We start from the raw sequence: 25,749 nt of genomic DNA, 5'->3' as shown, positions 1-25,749 counted from the left end.
TTTCAATATTAAAAAAACACATTACCATATTAAATGCTCCTGGAAGGAAACCAATTTATTTTGAATTTTTCAAAATTAATTTTTATTGGCGTATAGTTGCTTTACAATAAACCAGTTTATTTTGATTTTACCAAGACTTTCCCAAACTCATTTGGACCTGGAATAGTTTTTTTAGATAACATCTATTCAGCATCCACAAAACTACGTTTCTAAAACACACAGTGTGGACTACCAACATGAATATTCTTAGGTATCAGAGGTAGTCCAAGCAAAGGGAAAAGTATACCCTGATGAGATATTCTCTGCTGGTCTTCATGCTTGTTGTGGTTTGTGGCATCAGCTTTAGTCATCAGAGACGTTAACCTCTTTTTTTCCCCCCTAATAAAAACATGGAATCTGACAATCAGTCACTTTGGATATAGAATATCGACTCAAAGAAAAACATGCTAAAATTTCTGATCACAAGGGTTTATTGGAAAATATATTAAATTAGGTCATGTTAATTTTTGCAGCATATATCTGCCAAGGTGACGATTGCATCATGGTTTATCTTTAGTTCTAATTTGTCTCAGTCATTAGGTAACCTGGGATAAATCATTTCCCTTAAGGCTGAACTGAGATATATGGATGTTTTTTCTAAATAGTCTTCTGTTGTAATCCTTAGCAGTTATTCTAATTATTTCAAAAATTTGGTTGTTTTTGTGTTTTCTTCGGAGTAGGTCACAGTATTATATACTGAATTTATTACAGCGTTTCCTTTCTTCCAATATAATTAGTAGATTTTAAACAATTTGCCACTGTTTTAAAGCAGGCAATGATCAGTTAATTGTGTACCATATAAAGTGAAAACTGTATATGTAGTATAAAGAACAATGAGAATATTAATCTTTATAGCCCAGGTAAAAGGTATTTTTGAAGCATTTGTTCAATATCCTTTTAGAGAGGTTGAATGCTGCATGGAAAAAGATGGGCCATGAGTTGCCGTACCCCTCTTGAAAATTCCACTTAGTAAAACAATGCTTTACGTGACCCACCCTTCTGGGAAAGCCATTAGTTTTTGAGTTAAACCTTGTGAAGAGCCTACACCTACTGTCATCCCAGGGACTTGGCAAACTATTCCTTTCAACCACACTCAGAACTCTCACTTAGAGGAGATATGATTCCATCTCATTCAGTTTCCAGTGATGTTTTGACAACTCATAGATCTGGTCTAGGCATGCTCCTGTATCCACCTCCCTTCTGTTTAAGTGGGATATCCACATATAAAAACTCTCTCCCATTAGATCACAGGCTCTTTTAGGAAAGGCATCATGTCTCTCCTAACAGACTAAGGTTTCCAAGAGTGAGGATTTAATTTTTCTCCCAAGGAAGAGAACATCAGGCAGCAACATCAGGCCCTGTAACAAAGGTGTTACCCAAATGACTTTTGGTTGGTGAAATCAGTCATAGAATAAGATCTTGGATCCTACTGGTTTAGGTCTCATTCTTTAGTATGAAGTTTCCTATTAACCAGGGTCATATCATCCCATTCCTGCACTGTATGGGAAGGCAGAATTGTGGAAGAATTACTCACGCATTCCTCTTTGTTCCTACTTTGCACTTTTCTGTTTTAGCACTTATCATCCTGTTATAGTTATTTAATAGCTTTCATCCTCTATTACAACTGGATACTCTACTTGAGGTGATCTAGTTTTATTCTGTGTAAGTGGCCCACCCCTAGAACAATGTCCCCCACTCATTGGGTGGTCAGTGAAAAGAGAGCAGATATTTGGATGGCCTGCTTCTATTTGAATCTTTGAAAGAAGATTCAATAGTAAGCAACACATTGTGAGTGCCCTAACTAGTTGGATGACCTAATCTGTTTCTTTAGATCTGTAAATGATGTGGTTGGATTAGCTTAGACACTATTAATCAAGGGTCAGTGGGCTCTAGAGGGTTTTTGGCCCTTCCACTCCATCCAAAGCTAAAATCCAAAGGACCAGATCTACTTGGAGAGTTCTACCTGTACTGCCACTCCAACAACAAACCTGTGGGAACCAAAATTACATTATGCCTATGGTATCTATCCACTCCCATATCCACTCTCTGGCTTGTGGTTGGTGCCTGCCCAGAGCCCGTTATACTTTGCCTTCAAAAGAGAACATGGGGACAGACTCTGATTAACCTTTTCAATGCCCACCCTGTAGCCACTCCTGACCAGTTGGCAGTGGGGTGAGTGCTTCATACATGGAGGAAACTGGCTAGAAAGGTGCACAAATATTAAGAGATTGTCTGGCCCTGGGGTGCTTGGGAATCTAACCACGAATAAGAGTGTTTAACAGAAAGATTCGACGGGCAATGTGACTGACCACAGCCGTGTAGAGGGATGCAAAGGACTGAGTAGACCAGAAAACCGACACAGAAATGGACTTGGTGTATCTGGTGAACGTGGCAGCGAACCCTCAACTTGCTCCCGAAGCTACCTTGCACCAGGCTAGGGACACCCATCCTCCCGCCACCACCCCGCAGCGGCCTCTACGGATTCCCAGGAGGCTGAGCGGCAAAGAAGTCCGGACGTCCGGGCGTTTCCCACAGCTGGTGGCTCTGAAATAGCCTTCTGGAATAAAACTTGGGTCGGGAAGGAGGCGAAATGGAAAGTGGTGTTAAGTCGTCGGGGAGAAGTCGTAGGGCCAAAAGGAGAGCCGTCTGGGAGACCAGAGTCCCGGCCGGAATCCAGAGAAATGCCCCTCGAGCGGTTCCCCTCGAGGCGGCCGCCTTCGGCAACCTCCGGGGGAGTTTCGGCTCTTTCCGGCAGTTCCAGCTCGGGCCCTCTACTCCCAGCGCGCGCTGTTCCCCCCCGACCCCACGCCGCGCAGCTCTTTCTGGGACTAGCCATTCTGCGCGCGGCTCCGAGCTCGTGTCCCACACCCCTCCCGACTCCCATCTAGTTTGTTCCCCAACCCACTCTTCCAATCCCTTCCCTGCATCGTTCTTCCCGATTCTCGGCGACGCCTGAGCTTCCTCAACTCGGGCGCGCGATCCACAGGGCGGTGAGGCGCGAGGGACCTGGTAGCGGGAGGAGCTATAACCCGACGGACAGGCAGCCACCTCTCGCCTCGCGCCTTTCCGTGCGCGGGTCTTCGGCTCGCGGGGGCGCCTCGCGCCCGGGCCTCACTCGCGGGCCGGTTGGCTGCAACAGCCTCGAGCTCGGCGCGCCGGGTTCGCGCTGGCGCGAGCACGCGCCCTGTGCGCTGGCTAGCGGGCGCGCACGCGCCCGAGCGGACTGCGGGGCGGGGCGAAGAGCTCGAGCCCCGGCGAGGTCGGTGTGGATCGGCTGGCACTCCGGCCCCCAGCCGCGGCTGCGGTTCCCAGCCCGCCGCCCGGCCGAGGAGGGAAGCAGAGAAAGGGGCGGTAGGGGCGGTGGGGGCGGGGCGGCGTCCGGCTCCGGGAGAGCTGGGGGAGGAGCGCGACGGCTGCAGCTCTAGAAGAGGAGGAGGCGGCGGCGGCGGAGCTCCTTTCCTCTTCTCAGACCCCAGAGCGTCCGGGACGCAGAGCCGGAACTGGGGAACGCGGCGACTGTGGGGGCCCGGGATAGGTGAGGCTCTGGGTGCTGGTGGAGGGGTGGAGGAGGGATGAAGCGGGGCAGTGAGGTGCAGAGAGCGGGCTTGAGGGAAGGCACACGGGGAGGGAGCAGTTGTTGGGGGCTGGGGTACCGAGAGGAGGGGACGTGAACCCTTTGAGACCTGAAGTGCCCAGATGGTGAAAGGTTTCTGGGGTCAGTGGGGCGGGCCGAAGCACACGGTTCCGAGTTGAGGGGTTTCCAGAGGCATAGGCCGGGGAAACAATGGAGTGAGGGGGGACTCTGATGTGAGCGTGTGTGGGGTACTGGGTTTTAAGAAACAACGAGAGGTCGAAAGGAATGAAAGAATCGATCATTTGGTATGAGAAGTACAATGAACTGGAAATTCATCGGAAATGCGTAAGGTCATCTGCGTGGGTGTCCGAGATCCTTAGGATTTGGGGGGCAAAGTGGGATTTGAAAATAAGAAAGAGGAGGGCATTCTTGGAATTGGGGGCGGGGGGGCGGGAAACGGGACGGAAAATATAGCCAAGAGGAGCCAACACATAAAATAGATGTGGTTTGGGTTTGAATTAAAGCAGAAGAGTAAGTCCACTTAGAGAGTATAGGTTAGGTGGACTGGAGTGGCATTTTTCTGATTCATCCAGGATGACTGGGTTCTTTTAGAAGGTGGATCTTTCTCTGGCATGTCCCTCTGCTAAGGAGTACAAGCTGCTCTTTTAATAATTTGGTTATCATTTATAGTTCATTTCATTGATAAAGCGTTCCTGTAATATTTATTTCCCTTCTCTATGTAATTTACCTGCGGTTAATGAAGCAGGAGAGGACAGGTCACTAGAAACAGGCATCTTGCTTTGAGTTTGGTAATTGATAATGCAGAGTTTAGGGTGTTTGGAGGAGAACCAAGAGTTAGTTTGTTCATTGAAAGGTGATGAACAGCCTTGATAAAATCTGAGTTATCTGTACTTTGTTAGAATTATGATTTCTCATTGAGAAATGATCATGTACCATCTGCTACTGGTTTGATGATTGTGGGAGAGAGTTTGGTTTTGTCACCAGAAATTCCTGATGCTGATTTCAAATTATCAGTCTATTTTGTACCTTCCAGTTTGAATTCAGGTGATTTGAAAATATTGTGGGGAAGTATTTCGGGGGTTATGTATGATCTTTGCATTTCCCTGATACTTGGATTTCCAGACCAAATTTTGGATGATACTAGATACCAGATTACATATTTTGAAATTGTAGTTACCATTATGTATTCATAAATAGTCCATATTAAGCCTTTTATTTTGAGGCATTAAGTTTTGCTGACTCATCTAAGATTTCTGGGAATTTTTCAGTTTATATTTCTCAGCCTGGCCTCAGATAGTAGCATTAGGCTATTTTATAAAGGTCCAAAAAGAATGATCTTAATTGTCACTTTTCTTCTGTTATAAAAACTGAACAAAGCAAGAAGTGAGTGCAGTTTCCTCATTAGTGATAATGAAGTGCTAAGATTGGTTTCATGTATCATCTCATTTAATTTAATCCTCATAATCATTTCCTGTTTTGTAAATTCAGAGATTACATAACTTAATAAGGTCACAAAAGTAGTAGTAAATAAAACTGAATTCATACCCACTCTGTTTGGACACTCCTTTAAGTGTTCCATGTTGTCTACCTGCATTTTCCTCCTGATCTTGGTTGTATAAACAGCATGAATTGGTTGAAACCTGGGTCTGATACAGTGATCTAGAGAAAGATTGAGTTGATGGGCTACATCTGTAGAGTTTATTGAAGGTTTATTGCCCCTGTGATTTAACAAATCTTCTGGAATCCAGATAATAGGCAAAAATGTCCTCTTGCTAAGGATTTGTCCTGTGAGCACACTTAATTTTCTGTTTAGTCTAGTGTACTGCTGAAGTACTGTGCATACGTGGCACTCTTCCTTGTGGAAGTCAAGACAGCCAGTTGCGGAGCCAAAACCAATTAACTCTGGAAAACAATCAGAAACTGCTGAATGCTCAAGTGCCCTCCAAGCACCTGTTGAGTCCACAGTTGGTACTGGCATTATCTCTAAATATAGACAGGATCCTCTTAGAAACCAGGAGTAAAACTGCTAGAACCGAGAGACACAGCTGGGGCCTGAGGGAGGAGCCAGAGGTTAATGGCCGAAACATCAGCATAGCCTGTGGAGGCTGGTCAGGAGCAGGAAAGGCTACAGATACTAGTGAATTGCAGGAGGTGAGGGAATTTTTATTTGTTGAGCAGTTAGGTATTCTAGGGACTGACTGAACTCTGTGTTTTATATATGTTACTTTATTAGATCTTCAAATAATCCTATAAGGTAAGCCTTATCCTCATCTTTTAGATGAGGCTTGGAAAAGGTTAAGTAACTTTGTAATGATGGTGAAAGAAGTTTATATTTTTACTATTATATTGCTACTTGCAGTTTCCATTGTAGAGGCACCATATTAAAACTGGAAAATTAAACTCACTCTTTAGGATCCACTATGCTGCTTTGTTAGAAGTAAAACTGATTGTCTTGCTGCTTACATTGGAGACTGGAAGGTAAAGCTTATATTTTTCTGATTTAAATATTGGGAAGGGGAGCCCATTCATTATTTAACAAATGTCCTATAAAATGTAGTTCGCCTTCTAATATATCTTCCTATCATATGCCAGTGATATGATACCGATATATAAATCTGTAGTGTATGAAAATGCCATGTCCATCCCTCCTGTTCTGAGGTCTTGACTTTCAGGCAGGTCATCTAGGCTTGGAGGATGACAGTGAAGCATGCCTGTTGCAGACTCTTACCACTTTTCTTGACGTTTTTACCTCAAAGATTTGATCAGCATTCTTGCTTGGTTACTTTAAAAAAATTGTGGTAAGATATATGTAACATTATTTAAACCACTTTTTCAAGTGTACAGTTCAGTGGCATTAAATCCACTCATACTGCTGTGAAACCATCACCACCATCCAACTCCAGAACATTCTTATCATCCCAAACCAAAATTCCTGTTAAAGACTGACTCCTCATTCTTCTTTTTCCCCAGCTCCTCGCAATCACTATTGCACTTTTCTGTCTCTAGGAATATGATTATTCTAGGTACCGCACATAAGTGGAAGTATATAGTATTTGTCCATTTGTGTCTGGCTTATTTCACTTACCACATTGTCTTCAAGGTTCATCAGTGTTTTATCCTTGTCAGAAGTTCATTCCTTTTTAGAACTGAGTAATATTCCATCATATTATGCATATACCACATTTCATTTATTCATTCATCTATAACTGGACACAGGTTGATTCCACCTTTTGGCTATTGTGAGTAATGCTGCTGTGAACATTAGTGTACAAATACCTGTTCAATATGTGTTCATACGATTATCCTATGTTTAAGTTTTTGTGGCAGTTTGGTTACTTTTTTATATATAATTTTATTTATTTATTTTTTGGCAGTGCAGGGTCTTCGTTGCTGCATGGGCTTTTTCTGGTTGCACAGATCAGGGGCTACTCTCTAGTTGCAGTGCTGGGGCTTCTCATTGTTGTGACTTCTTTTGTTGCGGAACACAGGCTCTAGGCATGTGAACTTCAGTAGATGTAGCACGTGGGCTCAGTAGTTGTGGCTCCTGGGCTCAAGATCACAGGCTCAGTAGTTGTGGCCAACGGGCTTTGTTGCTCCGAGGCATATGGGATCGTCCCTGACCAGGGATAGAACCATATTTCCTGCATTGACAGGTGGATTTTTTACCTTCCCTGAGCATCCCCGGGAAGCCCAAGTTTGGTTACTTTTAAATGATGATTTTATTGTTTGTTCACCTTAAGGTAGTACTTGACCTTATGTTTGAGGGCTGCGGTTTCCTCTACTGACTTTTTCTGTCCAGTTTGCAGGACACTTGCACAGGAAATGATTTGTTCAGTTTTTATGGCTCTCTCTTAGCTTCTGTCTCATTATATATATGTATCAAGACCTCTAGCAAGCACCTTAAAATAGAGTTCAAGTTAGCAATAAAAGTACTTTTGAAAATCTTGTAGGAGCTTTAGTTGATGAAGAAAATAGGAGTTTCTGTTTTAAAGTATGAAATGTATCCAGTGTGGAAGGGACCATTTGTTATACACAGATTTTTTCAGTCATACCTATAACTGTGGATGATCATCTTAAGAATCTTATTTGTGTATATATTTGAAAAATCTGGTACTTCCCTGGTGGTCCAATGGCTAAGACTCCACACTCCCAATGCTGGGGACCCAGGTTTGACTCCTAGTCAGGGAACTAGATCCTACATACTGCAGCTAAGAGCTCACATGCCATAACTAAAGATCCCGTGTGCTGCAACATGGTGCAGCCAAAATAAAAATAAATATTGAAAAAGAAAAAGGTGTCAGTAGTGTAGATCATCTTCAGTTCACTTTGCTGCCTTTGGTTGAAAAATTTAGGGTGCTTTTTTTTTTTTTAGGATGCTTTTTTCATTTCAGAATATTTTGTATGCATGTTGTTGTTGTTCAGTCGCTCAGTCGTGTCCAACTCTTTGCGACCCCATGGACTGCAGCATGCCAGGTTTCCCTGTCCTTCACCATCTCCCGGAGTTTGCTCAAACTCGTGTCCATTGAGTCAGTGATGCCATGTCATCCTGTCACCTCCTTCTCCTCCTGCCCTCAGTCTTTCCCAGCATCAGAATCTTTTCCAATGAGTTGGCTCTTCGCATCAGGTGGCCAAAGTGTTGGAGCTTCAGCATCAGTCCTTCCAATGAATATTCAGGATTGATTTCCTTTAGGATTGACTGGTTTGATCTTGCTGTCCAAGGGACATGTATGAGCTGCTGGTTATTGCTTACCTTAGATATCCTTTATTAATTGAAAAGAGTTTGAGTGCCTACTATATGCTTTGAATATTTCGGGAAGGTAGCTGTAATACAGGAATTACTGTTTGAGTTGATTTTCTCTCCCTCCCTTTACATATTTGAGAGAGACAGAGTTGTCACATAGTACCAGATATAGTAGATTGAAATAGCTGCAGGCTGACAGTGAACTGTTTCTTAGGATGGGTCTAACCTCCAATTTCATTTTTTCTAATTGTCACAAGGAGGTTAATTATGCCTGCATCTTGCTTCTTGAGATTATTGGGTTACAAAGGGACTTCAGGCTTACATGCCATTTTCTGGGAGCCTCTTTCGGAATCTTAGTGAGTTTATACTTACCTTGGATGTGGTGTGTTGGTTCTGAAATATCTCCAAAAGATTTAAAGTTTTGGATATTAACTTTAAATATCCATACACTTTATCTTTAGGTTGCTGGATATAAGGATTGGCCAGAGGCCAGCATTTACTCTTCATGTTTAGATTTACCATGGTGGCTGATTGTGGTGGGTTGCTGAAATATACGTGTATCTTCTGCACTGACTCTGCAGCAGCCCCAGGCCTTAAAATATTCTGTAGGATCTGAGAACATAACCACCAGCCTAAGGCCTCTGCAGTCATTGTCCTATGACTAATTTGTGGTTAGGAGTTACACAGCGATTCTTACTAGTGCAAACCCTAAATGACAACCTTGGATTGTTGGTTAGGATTTTTTTATATTACTTAATTAGCAAAATGACATGATTACTAGTTGTGGAGTGTGTGTTTGTGTCTATGTGTTCTTTAGAGTTGGTTAAAGGGTGTTGGGATTGAGGAGAAGGAGGTTTGTGATGAAGCCATTATATGATTATAGATGGGTCATGTTAGGTAAGTGAAGATATCTTTTGTACTTGAAGATGCTGCCAAAGATGTTACTTCTTATTGACCTGTATAAAACTGGAAAGACCTGTTTGTAAAACCTACAGTCTTTCCTCTCTTGAATACATGTGATCTGTCCAGTAGCAAATGATTTGCTTCTCTTTAAGGTTACCATCAGTAGTAGAGCAATGCCTGAGTGCTCAGTCACTAAGTGTGTCCAACTGTTTGCAACTCCGTGAACTGCAGCCCACCAGCCCTCTTTCCATGGGGTTTTCCAGGCAAGAATACTGGAGTGGGTAACCATTTCCTCCTCCAGAGGATCTTCCTGACCCAGGGATGGAACCCTCATCTCCTGCATCGGCAGGCAAGTTCTTTACCACTGAGCCAGCTGGAAAGCCCAGTAGAGCATTACTTTAAATTAGCTACTTAGTCTCTGATTACAACATGCAGTGTGGTCAGCCCACTGCTGGCTCTTCTTGGTATTTTCTACTGACGTTGATTAAAAATGTGCACTAGTGTGTGGTGGAAGTGACTCTCTCTGACTTTGGTTAATAACCTCTTATATCTTTATATAAAGTAAATTGCCATCATAACCTACCTGCATGTCCTGCACAAGCTTTCAGGATAAGGATCTCATCATTAGAGGCTCCCTCACATTTGATGGGAACAGTGAAGCTTATTTATAACTATGATGGAATGACAGGAAATTAAGGTGTCATAGGACCTCAGTGGTCCTATAAGGTGGTACTGTGGTACAGAACCACCAAAGAGCGAGTCAGCCATTTAACTCAGATGCAAGCTTGATGTTTTGTTACATCTTACCAGTCAGTACACATTTGGTTTCTTGAGAAGACTATCTAATTTCTTTGTTAAGTTGACAGTACTTTAAACAAAGCTTTGTTGGGTAATCATTTTCACCTCTTGCACTATTCAAAGCTTGTATTTTATGGAGGTCTTTTTTTGTTTTTAATTTTTTGGCCATGCCACAAGGCTTTCAGGATCATAGTTCCCTGACCAGGGCTCGAACTCCAGCCCTAGCAGTGAAAGAGCTGAGTCCTGTCTAGTTAACTGCCAAGGAATTCCTTGAAGATCTTTTAAAAGTTGTTTGACATTTGTCATTTGTCTGCCAGCCCATAATGTTACGATGATGCAATAAGTTAGACTACGCAATATTGTTATGTGATGTTATTCTCCTGTTACAGTGAGTGAAGCTTACTCTCTAGTTGCGATGCACGTGCTTCTTGTTACAGTGGCTTCTCCTGTTGTGGAGCACAGGCTCTAAGGCACGTGAACCTCAGGAGTTGTGGTGCACAGGCTTAGTTGCCCTGTGGCATGTGGGAGCTTCCCAGATCAGGGATCCAACCCATGTCCCCTGCATTGGCAGGCAGATTCTTAACCACTGGACCACCAGGAAAGTCCCTGGCATAAAATTTTATTTAATGGGGAGAAGGGCTATGAAGGTCCTACTTTCTATCAATATTAAGAAAAAAGAGCAGAAATCTGGCTCTGAATCTCTGCTGTTCTGTCTAGTACTCCCTCTGTGGATTTGGTCAAGTAATTTCTCTGAGCCTGTTGTCTGTGTTTCTGAATCTGCACAGGATTGTCAGGACTATTGGATTTTTTTTTTTCTGAAATGAAATCCACAATGCATAAAATTAACTCTTTTAAAGTATACAGTTCAGTGGTATTTAATAAATTCACTGTGTTGTACAATCATCACTGTATATAATTCCAGAACTGTTACATCAACCCCAGAGGAGGCCGTATACCCATTATGCAGTCTCTCCTCATTCTTCCCCCCAACACCCACCCCCCCCCCACCCCCCCCCGTCTCTGTTAACCACCAATCTCTGCAAATTTACCTGTTCTGGATATTTCAAGTAAAAGGAATCATGTAATATGTGATTTTTGTGTGTCTGGCTTCTTTGATGATAGTGTTTTTGAGGTTCATCCATGTTGTACCGTGTGTCTGGCTTCTTTGGTGATAGTGCTTTTGAGGTTCATCCATGTTGTACCGTGTGTCTGGCTTCTTTGGTGATAGTGTTTTTGAGGTTCATCCATGTTGTACCGTGTGTCTGGCTTCTTTGGTGATAGTGTTTTTGAGGTTCATCCATGTTGTACCGTGTGTCTGGCTTCTTTGGTGATAGTGTTTTTGAGGTTCATCCATGTTGTACCGTGTGTCTGGCTTCTTTGGTGATAGTGTTTTTGAGGTTCATCCATGTTGTACCGTGTGTCTGGCTTCTTTGGTGATAGTGTTTTTGAGGTTCATCCATGTTGTACCGTGTGTCTGGCTTCTTTGGTGATAGTGTTTTTGAGGTTCATCCATGTTGTACCGTGTGTCTGGCTTCTTTGGTGATAGTGTTTTTGAGGTTCATCCATGTTGTACCGTGTGTCTGGCTTCTTTGGTGATAGTGTTTTTGAGGTTCATCCATGTTGTACCGTGTGTCTGGCTTCTTTGGTGATAGTGTTTTTGAGGTTCATCCATGTTGTACCGTGTGTCTGGCTTCTTTGGTGATAGTGTTTTTGAGGTTCATCCATGTTGTACCGTGTGTCTGGCTTCTTTGGTGATAGTGTTTTTGAGGTTCATCCATGTTGTACCGTGTGTCTGGCTTCTTTGATGATAGTGTTTTTGAGGTTCATCCATGTACCGTGTGTCAGTACTTCATTCATTTTTGTAGCTGAATACTATCGCACTGTGTAGATATATCATATTTTGTTTATCCATTTTTTCTGTTGATGGGCAGTTGTTTCATTTCTACCTTTTGGCTGTTATGAGTAATGCTGCTTTGAACATTCATGTACCATATTTTGTTTGAATACCTGTTTTCAATTTTTTTGGGTTCATTCCTGAGTGTGGAATTGCTGAATCATGTAGATTTCTTTTTGGGTAACTGCCATACTGTTTTCCACAGAGGCTATACTATTTTACATTCTCACCAACAGTGCACAAGGGTTCCTGTTTCTCTACATCTTTGCTGATACTTGTTATTTTCCTTTTTTCTTTGATTATAGCCATCTTTGTAGGTATGAAGTGGTATTTTGAATTTTATTTGCATTTCCTTACGAATGACTGGTGATGTTTAATATCTTTTTATGTGCTTATTGGTCTTTTGTGTATCTTCTTTGGAGAAATGTCTATTTAAGTCCTTTGCCTGGTTTTAAACTAGATTGTCTTTTTGTTGAGTTATGACTGTTGATTTTTAATAGTTATGTAACGCTTAGATCAGTGAGTGCACATAGTAGGCACTTAATATTATAATTATTTTTGGTACATGTGACCTGAGTTGGAAGGAAATGTTGCATAGCTTTTCCAAATAGGAGTGGACAGTCAAAAAAAAAAAAACCTATCATTTGCTGTCAATAAAAGTTAGACTCTGGTAGTGTTGATAATTTACTTTGGATTGACGCTCCCAAATCAAGAAATTAGGGAGACATGTGCATAAAATCAGTTTATCTTTGGCAGAAATCAGTGTTTCGTTAATGTTTAGTTTGTTCCTAAGAACTTCTTAGTCAACAAAAGCGTCCTAAATGCAGTACTTGGGTGCAATCTCAGAAAAAACAAAGTGATCTCAGTTTGTTTCCAAGGCAAACCATTCAGCATAACAGTAATTAAAATCTGTGCCCCAACCACTGATGCTGAAGAAGCTGAAATTAAATGGTTCTATGATAACCTACAAGACTTTCTGGAACTAACACCAAAAAAATATGTTGTTTTCATTATTAGGGATTGGAATGCAAAAGTAGGAAGTCAGGAGATACATAGAGTAACAGTCAAGTTTGGCCTTGGAATACAAAATGAAGCAGGGCAAAGGCTTACAGTTTTGTCAAGAGAACACATTGGTCATAGCAAACACACTCTTAGAGCAACACAAGAGACGACTCTATACATGGACATCACCAGATGGTCAATACTGAAATCAGATTGATATATCCTTTGCAGCTGAAGAAGGAGAAGCTCTATGTAGTCAGCAAAAACAAGACCTGAAGCTCATTGTGGCTCAGATCATCAGCTGCTTTTGCAAAATTCAGGTTTAAATTGAAGAAAGTAGAGAAAACTGCTAGACCATTCAGGTGGTGGTGGTGGTGTTCAGTCACTCGGTCATGTTCAACTGTGCTAACCCTGGACTGCTGATCATTCAGGTATGAACTAAATTAAATCCCTTATGATTATACAGTAGAGGTGACAAATTGATTCAAGGGATTAGATCTGGTAGACAGAGTGCCTGAAGAACTATGGATGGGAGTTTGTAACATTGTACAGGAGGTGGTGACCGAAACTATCCCCAGGAGAAAGAAATGCAAGAAGGCAAAGTGGTTGTCTGAGAGGGGCTTACAAATAGCTGAGTAAAGAAGAGAAGCTAAAGGCAAAGGAGAAAGGGAAAGATACACCCAACTGAATACAGAGTTCCAGAGAATAGCAAAGAGAGAGAAGAAAGCCTTCTTAAGGGAACATGCAAATAAATAGAGGAAAACAATAGAATGGGGAAGACTAGAGATCTCTTCAAGAAAATTGGAGATACCAAGGGAACATTTCATGCAAAGATGAGCAAAATAAAAGATAGAAACAGCAAGGACCTAGCAGAAGCAGGAAAGATTAAGAAGACATGGCAAGAATACACAGAAGAACTATGATCTTAATGGTCTGGAGAACCATGATGGTGTGGTCACTCACCTAGAACCAGACATCCTGGAGTGTGAAGTCAAGTGAGCCTTAGGAAGCATCACTGTGAACAGAGCTAGTGTAGGTGATGGAATTCCACTTGAGCTATTTCAAATCCTAAAAGATGATGCTGTTAAAGTGCTGCGCTCAATATGCCAGCAAATATGAACTCAGCAGTGGCCACAGTACTGGGAAAGGTCAGTTTTCATTCCAGTTCCAAAAAAAGGCAATGTCAAAGACTGTTCAAACTACCATACAGTTGTGCTCATTGCACATGCTAGCAAGATAATACTCAAAATCCTTCAAGCTAGGCTTCAACAGTACGTGAACCAAGAACTTCCAGATGTTCAAGCTGGGTTTAGAAAAGGCAGAAGAACCAGAGATCAAATTGCCAACATCCACTGGATCATAGAAAAGGCAAGGGAATTAAAAAAAAAAAATCTGCTTCTGACTACACCAAAGCTTTTGACTGTAGATCATAACAAACTGAAAAATTCTTAAAAGAGATGGGAATACCAGAGCACCTTACTTGTGTCCTCAGAAACCTGCATGTAGAACAAGAAGCAACAGTTAGAACCAAAGATGGAACAATGGATTGGTTCAGAATTGAGAAAGGAGTACAAGGTAGTATATTGTCGTCCTACCTGTTTTCACCCCGCCTATTTAATTTATATGCAGAGCTCGCCCATGCGTGCTAAGTCACTTCAGTTGTGTCCAACTCTTTGCAACCTATGGACTGTAGCTCACCAGGCTCCCCTGTTCATGGGATTCTGTAGGCAAGAATACTGGAGTGGGTTGCCATGCCCTCCTGGGGATCTTCCTGACCCAGGGATTGAACCTGTGTTTCTTACATATCTTGCATTGTGAGGCGAGTTCTTTACCACTAGTGCCACCTGGGAAGCCCATATGCAGAGTACATCATGCAAAATGCCAGGCTAAAAGACTCACAAGCTGGAATCAAGATTACCAGGAGAAATGTCAATAATCTCAGATATGCAGATGACACCACTCTTACAGCAGAAAGCAAAGAGGAACTCAAGAGCCTCTTGATGAAGATGAAAGAGAGTGAAAAGCTGGCTTAAAATTCAATATTTAAAATACTAAGATCATGGCATCCAGTCCCATCACTTCATGGTAAATAGCTGGGGGAAGAGTAGAAACAGTAGCAGATTTTCTTTTTGGGGGCTCCAAAATCACTGTGGATGGTGACTGCAGCCACAAAATTAAAAGATGCTTGCTCCTTGGAAGAAAAGCTATGATAAACCTAGCCAGCATATTAAAAAGCAGAAACATCACTTTGTGGACAAAGGTCTGTGTAGTCAAAGCTATGTTTTCTCCAGTAGTCATGTAGGGATGTGAGAGTTGGATCATAAAGAAGAATTGGACCAGTGCCAAAGAATTGATGCTTTTGGATTGTGGTGCTGCAGAAGACTCTTGAGAGTCCCTTGGACAGCAAGGAGATCAAACCAGTCAATCCTAAAAGAAATCAATCCTTAGTATTCATTAGAAAGACTGATGCTGAAGCTCCAGTACTTTGGCCACCTGATGCGAAGAATCGACTCATTCGAAAAGGCCCTGATGCTGGAAAGATTAAGGGCAAGAGGAAAAGAATGACAGAGGATGAGACAGTTGGATGGCATCACTGACTCATGGACATGAGTTTGAGCAAACTCGGGGAGATAGTGAAGGATCAGGAAGCCTGGTGTGCCTTAGTCCATGGGGTTGCAGAGTCGGACAAGACTTGGTGACTGAAAAGCAACAATTAATATAAAGCTTTGGGCTTCCCAGGTAGATCAGTGGTAAAGAACCTGCCTGCCAATGCAGGAGATGCCAGAGACATAGGTTTGATCTCTGAGTTGGGAAGATCTGTAGTAGGAAAAGGCAACCCGCTCCAGTATTCTTCCCTGAAAAATTCCATGGACAGTGTAGTCTGGTGGGCTATAGTCCATGGGGCTGCAAAGAGTTGGATATGACTGAGTGACTAAACACACACACACATAAAGCATAAATGTCATCTAGTTACAGTGTGTTAGTTGTTCATTCCTGTCTGATTCTTTGCGACCCCATGGACTGTATGTAGCCCATCAGCCTCTTCTGTCCCTCTGCCCATGGAATTCTCCAAGCAAGAATACTGAAGTGGGTAGCCATTCCTTTTTCCAGGGGATCTTAACAACCCCAGGATCCAACCCTTGTCTCTTGAGTCTCCTGCATTGGCAGGAGGATTCTTTATTGTTGAGCCACCGGGTAAGTTATAGCTGAGATTTAGATAATTCTTCTTCATTCTACCCTTTATAAGACATTTGTTATAAATGCTGTAATCAACATTTTTTGGAAACTGGGTCAGGGTATCCTACCTTTTATACTGAGTGGTATGCAGTTGGTGTATCATTGTTTTTATGCATATTGCCGCTTGGTTTTATGAGGTGGTCAAAAGAAGAAGATAGATAGAATAGGAGATTAAAATAATTATTAATTTAGAATCTTACCCTATGGTTGGGGTATCCATCTAGAACCGATGAATATATTTGCCAGGTTTGTGGATAGATGTACTCATTTCATTATATCATGATGTGGAGTAGGGGTAGTTGCTTAGGCAGAACATACTGTGTATAAGTCAAAACTTGATTATTTTCTTGAAAAAGGCAAAAAAGAGTGTACACTTTCAGGAAGTGGTGATTATTCAAATCCATCCTATAGTCCCATGCTTTATTCTTTAGGCCTCATCTCTGAACTCTCCTATCTTTTGTGATGCCTCTGTGTCTTGGCCCATTACCTGAATTCCCCTGAATTCTGCCTGGAATGCCTTGTAGTAAGTCTGTTGGGAGGAACTCTTGCCTTTCTGAAGTCTTTTAGGCAAATCAAACACTTTTCTGTTGGGCTTTTAAATCTGTAACGTACTTTCAGAATAGCACTTTTATCATGTGTGCTGTGCTTAGTCAGTGATATCCGACTCTCTGTGACCCCATGGACTGGAGCCTGCTAGGTTCCTCTGTCCATAGGGATTCTCCAGGCAAGAATATTGGAGTGGGTTGCCATGCCCTCTTTGAGAGGATCTTCTTGACCCAGGGATAGAACCCAAGTCTCCCATCTTGCAGGCAGATTCTTTACTGTCTGGGCCACCAGCGAAGCCCTGTACTTACAAAATGCACATTAAATTTTAAAAAATCAGTGCATCCACATGGTAAAATCAGTGCATGCACAAAATTAAAGAGTTCAGAAGTAAATGGCAAAAATAGTTTTTCCAGTTCTCTTCCCTGAAGAAAGCTGTGGGTAGTACTTCCTGGAAGTTTGTCCTTCCAGGGTTGTTCTTTGCTGATATAAGAATTTTTATAGTGTGTGAAAGGCTCACTTTTTCCTTATTTTTACTGCAAAGTAATTTATAAATATTGAAAAATTCACACACTATAGAAATGTGTAGAGTGAAAGAGTTCCTTTACCTTGATCCTTAATCCTTGTCCTTCCCAGTAATAACTCTCCTCCACAGTAACATTCCTCTCTCCAGAGTTAATCCTGTTATAACCCTACTGTGAACCCTTTCAGATTATTCCGCTTATGTTTACATACGTCTATAAAATATTTTTTGTATGGTTATTTTATGATATTTTATATACTATTCTATATCTTCCTCTTAACATGTTGTGGAGATTTTTTTTCACATCAGTATGTACAGATCCATTTTATTCTTTTAACCTCTGCATGATGTTCATTCCATAGTATACATATACTATTTTTTTTTTAAACCATTTCCCAATTGATGGAAATATATGTATACCTATAGCTATCTCTGGAGGTATATAGATACCTGTATGCATCTATCTGTTGTAGTTTCTAACAGTGCTTCAGTGAATACTTTAAAAAAAAAATGTATTTATTTGACTGCATCATGTCCTAGTTGCAGCACACAGGGATCTTTCATTGTGGTGCTGGGGCTTCTCTCTAGATGTGCCGCAGGCTCCAGAGCGAGTGGACTCAGTAGTTGTGACATGCGGGCTTAGTTGCCCCACAGCATGTGGGATCTTAGGTCCCTGACTAGGGATTGAATACATGTCCCTTGCATTGGAAAGCAGATTCTTAATACTGGACCACCAGAGAAGTCACAGTGAGTACTTTTTTTTTTACTTTTTTTTTTAATAGGCCTCTTGTGGTACATATATGAGTGTTTTTCTAGGTTCTAGAAGTGGATTGCTGAGTAAAAGGGTATATTATTCTAAAAGCCTTGGTGGTGGTGGTGTTCAGTCACTCAGTCACATCCAACTCTTTGTGACCCCATGGACTGCAGCACTCCAGGCTTCCTTGTCTTTCACCATCTCCCAGAGCTTGCTCAAACTCATGTCCATTGAGTCAGTGATGCCAGCCAACCATCTTGTCCTCTGTCGTCCCCTTCTGCTCTTTCCTCAGTCTTTCGCAGCATCAGGGTCTTTTGCAATGAGTCGGCTCTTTCCATCAGGTGGACAAAATATTGGAGCTTTAGCTTCATTAGCCTTTCTAATGAATACTCAGGATTGATTTCCTTTCGAATTGACTGGTTTGATCTCCTTGCAGTCCTGGCATTTCTCATGATGTATTCTTATGCAGAGAAATGCCGGGCTGGATGAAGCACAAGCTGAAATCAAGATTGCCGGGAGAAATATCAGTAACCTCAGATATGCAGATGACACCACCCTTATGGCAGAAAGCAAAGAGGAACTAGAGAGCCTCTTGAAAGTGAAAGAGGAGAGTGAAAAAGCTGTCTTAAAACTCACCATTCAAAAAACTGAGATCATGGCATCCGGTCCCATCACTTCATGGAAAATAGCTGGGGAAACAATGGAAACAGTGACAGACTTTATTTTCTTGGGCTCCAAAATCACTGCAGATGATGACTGTGGCCACAAAATTAAAAGACACTTGTTTCTTGGAAGAAAAGCTATGACCAACTTAGACAGTGTATTAAAAAGCAGAGCCATTACTTGGCCAACAAAGGTCTGTCTAGTCAAAGCTATGGTTTTTCCACTAGTCCTGTATGGATGTGGGAGTTGGACTATACAGAAAGCTGAGTGCCGAAGAATTTATTCTTTTGAACTGTGGTGTTGGAGAAGACTCTTGAGAGTCCCTTGGACTGCAAGGAGATCCAACTTGTCAATTCTAAAAGAAACTGATCCTGAATATTCACTGGGAGGACTGTTGCTGAAGCTGAAACTCCAATACTTTGGCCACTTGATGCGAAGAACTGACTCATTGGAAAAGACCCTGATGCTGAGAAAGATTGAAGGGAGGAGGAGGAGAAGGAAACGACAGAAGTTGATATGGTTGGATGGCTTCACTGACTCAATGGACATGAGTTTAAGCAAGCTCTGGGAGTTGGTTATGGACAGGGAAGCCTGGTGTGCTGCAGTCCATAGGGTCGCAAAGAGTTGGACATTACTGAGCAACTGAACTGAACTCTGCATATAAGTTAAATAAGCAGGGTGACAGTATACAGCCTTAACATTACTCCTTTCCACATTTGGAACCAGTCTGTCCCATGTCCGGTTCTAACTGTTGCTTCTTGACCTGCATCCAGGTTTCTCAGGAGGCAGGTAAAGTGGTCTGGTGTTCCTGTCTGTTTAAGAATTTTCCACAGTTTGTTGTGATCCACACAGTCAAAGGCTTTAGTGTAGTCAATGAGTCAGAAGTAGATGTTTTTCTGGAATTCCCTTGGTTTTTCTGTGATCCGGTGGATGTTGGCAATTTTGATCTCTGGTTTCTCTGTCTTTTCTAAAGCCAGCTTGAACACCTGGAAGTTCTTGTTTCACATACTGTTGAAGCCTAGCTTGGAAAATTTTGAGCATTACTTTGCTAGCGTGTGAAATGAGTGCAGTTGTGCAATAGCTTGAACATTCTTTGGCATTGCCTTTCTTTGGGATTGGAAGAAAACTAACCTTTTCCAGTCCTGTGGCCACTGTTGAGTTTTCCAAATTTGCTGGCATATTGAGTGCGGCATTTTCACAGCATCATCGTTTAGGATTTGAAATAGCTCAGCTGGAGTTTGATCACTTACACTAGCTTTGTTCATAGTGATGTTTCCTAAGGCCCACTTGACTTGGCATTCCAGAATGTCTGACTCTAGGTGAGTGATCACACCATCATGGTTATCTGGGTCATGAAGATCTTTTTTGTATAGTTCTTCTGTGTGTATTCTTGCCACCTCTTCTTAATATCTTCTGCTTCTGTTAGGTCCATACCATTTCTGTCCTTTATTGTGCCCATCTTTGCATGAAATGTTCCCTTGGTATCTCTGATTTTCCTGATGATATCTCTAGTCTTTCCCACTCTTGTTTTCCTCTATTTCTTTACATTGATTGCTGAGGAAGGCTTTCTTTTCTCTCCTTGCTATTCTTGGAATTCTGCATTCAGATGGGTATATTTTTCCTTTTCTCCTTTGCCTTTTAGCTCCTCTTCTTTTCTCAGCTATTTTCAAGGCCTCCTCAGACAACCATTTTGCCATTTTGCTTTTCTTTTTCTTGGAGATGGTGTTGATATCTCCTCCTGTACAGTGTCACCAAACTCTGTCCATAGTTCTTCAGGCACTCTATCAGATCTAATCCCTTGAGTCTATTTGTCATTTACACTGTATAATCAGAAGGGATTTGATTTAGGTCATACCTTAATGGCCTAGAGGTTTTCCCTACTTTCTTTAGTTTAAGTCTGAATTTTGGAATTAGGAGTTAATGATTTGAGCCACAGTTAGTTCTCGGTCTTATTTTTGTTGACTGTATAGAGCTTCTCCATCTTTGGCTGCAAAGATTATAATTAATCTGATTTCGATATTGACCATCTATCTGGTGATTTCCATGTGTAGAGTCATCTCTTGTGTTGTTGGAAGAGGGTGTTTGCTATGACCAATGTGTTCTCTTGGTAAAACTCTGTATTAGCGTTTGCCCTGCTTCATTTTTTATTCCAAGACCAAATTTGCCTGTTACTCCAGGTATCTCTTGACTTCCTACATTCCAGTCCCCTGTGATGAAAAGGACATCTTTTTTGTGTGTTAGTTCTAGAAGGTCTTGTAGGTCTTCACTGAACCGTTTAGCTTCTCCAGCATTACTGGTTGGGGCATAGACTTGGATTACTGTGATATTGAATGGCTTGCTTTGAAAATGAACAGAGATGATTCTGTCGTTTTTGAGATTGCACCCAAGGACTGCATTTTGGACTGTTTTGTTGAATATGAGGGCTACTGCATTTATTCTAAGGAATCTCTGCCCACATTGGTAGATATAATGGTCATCTGAATTAATTCTCCCATTCTGGTCCATTTTAGTTCACTGATTCCTAAAATGTTGGTGTTCATTTTTGCCATCTCCTGTTTGACCACTTGCAATTTACCTCGATTTATGGACCTAATATTCCAGGTTCCTATGCAATATTGTTCTTTACAGCATCGGACTTTACTTTCACCACCAGACACGTCCACAACTGGGCATTGTTTCTGCTTTGACTCACCCTCTTCATTACTTCTGGAGCTGTTTCTCTGCTCTTCTCCAGTAGCATGTTGGGCAACTGCCGACGGGGGGTTCATCTTTCAGTGTCATACTTTTTGCCTTTTCATACTATTCTTAGGTTTCTCAAGACAAGAATACTGAAGTGATTTTCCATTCCCTTCTCCAGTGGACCACGTTTTGTCAGAACTCTCCACCATGACCCATCCATGTTGATTGATGGCCCTACATGGCATGGCTCATAGTTTCATTGAGTTAGACAAGGCTGTGGTCCATGTGAAAAATTTTGGTGAATCTTGCCAACTTGCTTTTTTTTAGAAAGCATTTTTTTATTTTGAAATAATTTTATATTTATAGAAGAATAAAGATAGTAGATAGAGTTCTTATATCCCCTTTCTCTAGGTTCCCCTACTGTTAACATCTTCCATAACCATAGTGTATTTATGAAAACTGAGAAATTAACATTGGTATAGTAGTATTAAACTTTAGACTTTATTTGGACTCAGTTTTTCTATTTATATTCTAAAAAGTCATTGAGTCCAGTTCAGGATCCCACATTGCAATTAGCCATCATTTCTCTAGTGTCTCCCATCTGTGACAGTTTTCCTCCTTATCTTTTTCACTGTCCTGACACTTTTGAAGAGCACTGGTCAGTTGTAGGTTTGTTCGATGCTTTCTTGTGACGAGACAGAGGTTATAGATTTTGGGGGAAGAATACCACAGAACTGATGTGCCCTTCTCATTGTGTTATATGTGGGGGTTGATGATACCGACGTGTCAGTACTGGCAGTGTTGTCTGCTGGGTTTCTTCACTGATTTCTGCTTTTCTATTTCTGTATTGTGTTAAAGGTGAGTCACCAAGTCCAGTCCACATTCATGGAGAGAGGAGTTAACTTCTCCTTCCTGGAGAAGTCTCAAAGAATTTGGGCATGTGTTTAAACCTCCACAGTAAAATTTTTTTTAACTACATTTATTTATTTGTTATGGCTGTGCTGGGTCTTTTTTGCTGCATGGGCTTTTCTCTAGTTGCTGAGAATGGGGGCTACTGTCTCATTGCCACGTGTAGGCTTCTCTTTACAGCAATTTCTCTTGTTGCTGAGCACAGGCTCTAGGGCATGTGGGCTTCAGTAGTTTCAGCACATGGGCTCAGTAGGCTCCTGGGCTCTAGAGCACAAGCTCAGTAGTTGTGGTCTATGGGCTTAGTTGAACTCCATGACATGTGGGATCTTCCTGGATCAGGGATCGAGCCCGTATCTCCTGCATTGCCAGGAGGATTCTTTACCACTGAGCCACCAGGGAAGTCCCACAGTAAATATTTTAGGGCAATATTTTGAGGCTATGCAAATACACTGTTCTCTTAAAAGTTCACCTGTTAACTTTAGCATTCATCAATAGATCTTGTCTGTAGCAGTTATTACTGTGGTATCTTAATGGTTATTTTCTACTTCTCTCATTACTTCTACATTTATTAATTAGAATTTTTCTGTAAAGAAACTTGTACTTGTCCCCCACTTATTTATTTAATAATTTATTATTTACACACTGTGGACTCTTGGGTATTTATTATTCTTTGGATTTTAACATTATTTACTCTGTTGCTCACTAAACTTTAAAAAATAGTAGCAGTTTGCACTCCAACCAGTAGTTGTAGATAACGAACCTACACACTTACAATATTTGCTAGTATCTGATGAAATAAAAGTGTTTTTGGTTTTCTTGATTAAACATGATGTTGAGTGTGCTGTGTATGTTTATTGACTATATTTCTTTGTAAAATGACTTTTTATATACTTTCCCATTTTAAAATTTGTTTGTTGTTTAGAAGTTTTTTATACTCTGGATGTTAATCTTCCGTTAAATAATTTTTTTTCTTTTTAGGAAGGAATTTTTTTCTTTTTTCATCTTTATAAGAGAAATACGAATATGTGTGTGTTAGTCACTCAGTTGTGTCCATTCTCTGTGACCCCACGGACTGTAGCTCACCAGGCTCCTCTGTCCATGCAATTCTCCAGGCAAACATATTGGAATGGGTTGCTATTTCCTACTCCAGGGGATCTTCCTGACTCAGGTCTCTTGCATTGCCACCAGATTCTTTACCATATGAGCCACTAGGGGTGATGAAATATGCTTACTGCAAAACATATAAAGTGAAAAGTGAAAGTCTCTTGACCCTTTCTTCAGTCTTATTTCCCATACATAGTACTTTTGTTGCCCCACAGGCTAGCAGTTTGGTATTTTATCCTTCCAGAACTTTTTCTGTATAGTTGCTGAAACATATATGTATGTGTTGTGTGTGCAAGTACACATGCAAACATGCCTATACAAGTGTGTATGTATATGTAAAAGCATACATTTTGATAAAAATAGAATCATAGAATATTCTTCAGTTTTGCTGTTAATCGTAGATTTGACAAATCATAGAATCCTAATTTGTTGTAAATGTATGTTTCAGTGTCTTTTTCTCACTAGAGTATAAGCTCTTTTGTATAAAGACTGGTTCTTCCCCCAATAAGATACTCTTTTTCTGTGTAAATGACACCACCATTCAACCATTTGCTCGTGCCAGAAACCGTTCATTTTTTTAACAAAATATTATTGAGTTCCTACTATTTTTCTGGTCTGCAGTAGTGAACTAACCTTAAAAATCTTTGCCTGCATACAGTTTATACTCTGGTAGAAGAAGGCAGATATCAAGCAGAGGAGTGAAATGTTTAGTATTTCAGTTAATGGTTAACTGGTATTGGAAAAAACAAAACAAAAAACAGGAAAGGAGACAGGGGCGCTGTGTGAACATGTGACTTTGTGCTTGTGTGTTTGTGAGAGAGAGCGCGAGTGCAGCTGAGAGGCTGAGACGAGAGGTGGTAAGGGAAAGCCTTGTTGAGAAAGTAATCTTTGATTCCTTTCTCTTCCCCATACCGCACATCAGATCCTTCTCCAGTTCTTATTGCTTTCATCTTCAAAATATATATCTCAAGCACACCATCAAGTAGGTGGATTGCTTTGGCAATAGGAGTTTGCGAAAGTTTTCTTCTGTTGTTTTAATATTCTTATTGAGTAAGGAATCAAAGTGCTCAGCCTAGAGAGAGAGAGAGGGGAGGACATGAACCACCGTTTGTAGAGAATGGAGAAGGTGTGAACTTGACAGGGAGAGGGTGAGTGGCTGCCCCAGGGAAATACTGTAGTATTGTTGGTGGCATTAAGGGCCTGTCAAGGTTTGTGGTCATGAATTTAGAGTGAGATTAGTCAATATGGTTTTTTTCCTTCAGCTACGTTCACCTGCAGCATTGTACGTTTGGGGTGGATTTAACTAGAGACAGGTTTTTTCCCAGATTGTAGAACAGAACATGAGGGGGTCAAGGCAATAGAAAATATATTCAAGAGAGTGATTGTGATAATACACTGTGAAATTTAAACCAAGTTAGGAGGGAAGGGGGGGTGAAGTTGCCAAGAGATGGTGAAAAGATGGTACAATCAATTAATTGAAGGTTGTGGTGGGATCAAAAGATGTTGGAATCTGAGTCGGTGAGAGATGGAGCTATAAAGAAAGTAGGTGGTGGTCAGAGAGTGGGATATAAAAATTGAGATTGTGGAGGCATTGTTGTAGGCTGTGTAGGTGAAGGACAAGATCATTGGAAGCATGAAATTAAGAGAAGTGAGATAGGAATTCAGAGAGATGAGTGTTAGATTATCAGCGTGAAATTGAAATCACAGACTTAGGAACAGTGTTGTAGAGAGTCACAGTGTAATAGTTTTCCGGAGGAAAAGAATCAGTAGGATATACATATATCTGTATTTATCTAGAATAAGGTTTATTGTAAGAATTGTCTCTTGTAGTTATGGGGGCTGAGAGTCTGGGGGCTGTAAGCTGGATACTCAGGGAAGCCAGTAGTGTAAAACAAGGAACACCGATAAAGTTAAGTCTGAGTCCAAAAGTAGAAGATTGATAGCTCAGCTCAAGCAGTCAGGCAGGGAGAGAGAGGGAGAGAGAGAATGAATTCTCCCTTCCTCTGCCTTTTTCTTTTTATTTGGTACCTCAATGGATTGGATGATCACCTGCTTTATTCAGTCTGCTGATTCAATGCTAATCTCATTTGAAAACACCCTCTCAGACATACCCAGATAAGATAAGTTAGCCAAATACCTGGACACCCTGTGATCTAGTTGAATTGACACATAATGTTAACCATCACAACCTGGTAATGGGTTATGTTTTCACATGATACTCAAAGTAGAGATTTTTTTAGGAAAGAGGGAAGGAGATCAGTGAGGAGCAAGGATGGCACTCCTTACCCCAAAGTCCAGTTCTGTGAGGCGTGTGGGGAAGATAACTTTCACTACTGAGGGCTGTGAGGGAAGTACAGCCTCAGAG

At 41.4% G+C, this 25,749-nt stretch overlaps 1 protein-coding gene across 3 annotated transcripts in view; it reads left to right on the top strand.

Moving 5' to 3' along the window:
* The first annotated feature begins 3,301 nt into the window (after nucleotides 1-3,301).
* The window catches only part of SPATS2 (spermatogenesis associated serine rich 2), a 149,369-nt gene continuing 126,921 nt past the window's right edge, over nucleotides 3,302-25,749 (top strand). The window contains exon 1 of one of the 3 annotated variants that reach the window (XM_065934491.1): nucleotides 3,302-3,574. The gene's annotated coding sequence lies outside the window, so the exon portion shown is untranslated. The remainder of the gene's footprint in view (nucleotides 3,575-25,749) is intronic. The other 2 variants (XM_065934490.1, XM_065934489.1) reach the window with 2 other exon arrangements.

Source organism: Muntiacus reevesi, chromosome 4 (assembly GCF_963930625.1).
Source record: "Muntiacus reevesi chromosome 4, mMunRee1.1, whole genome shotgun sequence".
NCBI lineage: Eukaryota > Metazoa > Chordata > Mammalia > Artiodactyla > Cervidae > Muntiacus > Muntiacus reevesi.
This window is presented reverse-complemented; position numbering and strand designations above follow the sequence as displayed.